This window comes from Anneissia japonica, unplaced genomic scaffold (genome assembly GCF_011630105.1).
Source record: "Anneissia japonica isolate Jap-2015-1 unplaced genomic scaffold, ASM1163010v1 scaffold879_len45430_cov102, whole genome shotgun sequence".
NCBI classification, from domain to species: domain Eukaryota; kingdom Metazoa; phylum Echinodermata; class Crinoidea; order Comatulida; family Comatulidae; genus Anneissia; species Anneissia japonica.
In genome coordinates, this window is record NW_022733602.1 from 21462 (window position 1) to 24420 (window position 2959).

Here is a 2959-nt window from a genome sequence, read left to right on the forward strand (position 1 = left end):
ATACTTGCACATTTAATTATTACCCAGCCAATCCCGCACTCAGCCGTTCCACTCAACAAGACAGGGAAAAAAACCTTCATCAACTCCAACTCCAACTCGAGTAGAGCAGAGATACCTATACTAACAATAAAACAATACAATGATTAGATACTTAAAAATACACGTGAACAATTTATGTCAAGTATACGGTCTCGGAATTATAATTCAGTTTCCCAAATTTAGTCATTTCCTTTTAATACTATTTCCCGGACGAGCCCCCAAAATTGTCACAAGTTCCTCCAGAATTCCAAAACGGAGGCAGGACCTCGGCAATAAGTTACGCCACGGAATTAAATTCGGTTTTAACTTTATTAACCACAACACATCACATAACAATAAGTCCATTTAACTATCGCAATTTATACCCTTTATTACTTTGTATCACATAACGATCTCCAATTATATAATAATATCCATAATAATAATATTATATACTTCCTTCAATATCATATATAATATACGACAGTATTCCTAGCCGTATTGCCAGATTTATCTGGCCGAACGCCCTCTTGAGGCGTAGCATTGTGTAATACAATGTTCCCGATGGTTATTTGGACCTGTTCAACCATGAAGCCTTCGTGGTCTAGTGGTTATGACGCTTCGTTTGGGTCGGTGCCCTCGCTGCACTGATGAGGCCTGGAAGACCGAAACGGATCCGTCTGCAGATATTGGGATTCCTTCCAGTGGATGCTTAGTTTATTTTGTCATTCTGATCGGGTTTTCTCTACTGTTTCGTTTTAATTTTAAATAGTTTTGCATTATGTGGCCGTTTGCTGTTTCACTATATATATATATATATCAATGTACAGCTCAAGAATAATAATGCCAGTATTATCACGGCTTACAAGTAATATTTTCAACAATACAGTTGTCATAGTTTTTTACAAATTGCGATAATCAATCCTGTCTATCACCATCGGTACTACAAACAATCATTCAGTATTGTATATAAAGACAATTTTGCTTGTAAGACTATCAATTAGGCCTATCTCTATCACATTAACAATTACAATCAACACTTCAAGGCAATGCAATAATAACTGGTTATAACAATAATAATAATAATAGTAATAAACAAATATAAGAATAATACTCAGCACTTATAACTTCTCAGGATTTGTTAGCCACGTTGAAGAGCCACGTGTACTCCCAGGCTTTTGAGAAATACGACGAGGAGAATTCTTGGATTGCTTAAAAGAAAAAGGAAAGTGCAGTGTAGACCTCTGTGAATTTACGAATGAATACGTTATACGCAAGCTTAGGAGAATCAAGGCCAGTAATACAGGTCCAATCAATAGTGCTCAGATCGTTATAAAAATTATGAACTCTAGTTTGGTTAAATAAACGAGTAGGGATCTTTTTCGAGGTACTGATATTACTAATAGGATTGGATTTGGTGATTTGGTAAATTGAATAATGATCAGAGATATCGGCGACAACAATACCTGATTTGATATTATGGGGAAAAAATTGGTAAAAATATTATCAAAGAGGCTGTAGTAGGTGTTATTCTGGTGGGTCTGTCGATAAACATGTTATGGTTATAAAAAAAATAGAAAGAAACTCATTTACAGTGTAATTTTCATTGGAATGCAACAGGTGAAAATTAAGGTCACCAGATATATAACATTGTTTTTCTTCAGAACTAATTTTTATAAGACAGTTCGTAAGATCATTAAGAAATCTGTCAGTATTAGTACGATGTGCACGATAGATATTACCAACAATAATGTTTTTCTTACCAGGAACCAATATTTCGATAAAAATAGATTTAGAATGGTCTATGTGCTCTAGTGGTTGGTCGATCAATATTAGATCATTCCTGATTCGAAACGATATTTTTTTATGAACATAATTAGCAACACCTCCACTTCTTCTTTCACAAAGAGGTACATTAATTAAATTATACTGGTACTGATAATTGTAGCCGTCCGATTTCAGAAATTCGGCAGCCATTGTCATTATTTTGGCGTAAAAGACTGCATATTGTGATGAGGGACCTGTGTACAAACAATTACCAAACACAAAAAATATGGCAAACTGAATGCTATTTACAAAATATTCTATTTAATGCTTATGGGTATAGTTATTTATATATATTTCATTGGAACCATCCTCTGTAAACCATGTTTCTGAGAGCGCTATAATAAAAAAGGTGTGAATTAAACTTGTAAGGAACGCAGTAATCGGATTGACATTTTTATTGAAACTGCGTGATTTTATATGCAAAATTGAAAAATCATGCTCATCACATGAAACTGAGATCAACATTGTAGGAACACGAATGGGGTATATCATAATCAAAATTATTAGCGTTATTTATCACATCATTCATCAGATTGCTGGATCTCGAACGAGATTCGGTAAGCTCATATGCCTATAGAAAAAAATGTATGTAGGTATATCCATTTATTAATTATATCTATATTATGTATATTATGTACATTTATTTATATATATCCGTATATTCATTTATTAATTATTATATCTATATTATGTACATTAATTTATATATCCGTATATTCATTTACTAATTATATCTATATTATGTACATTATTTATATATCCGTTTATTATTTGATACATTTTGTAATCATTTGAAAAAATTGCATGTAAAATGTGGTCAGAATTAAAATTCTCAGTTTTTTGTGTGTTAGACTTGATGTATGAATGGTGTACCGGTCCCAGGGAAGAGTCAAAATTTCACTGTTCTCTGGGTGTTATTAGTATTTTCCACTGTTGTATTAGGCGAGCAAAAAATAAAATTATGAATCTGTAGGTCCTAAGATAGTAAATGTTTTATTATTCGAGAACAGCATTATTCTGCTGCCAAGGTCAAAGTAGTTTCACATTTTTCCATTGAACATACAGTAAATCCCTTATTAAGTGTCCCCTTAATAGGCCATATATATATATATAT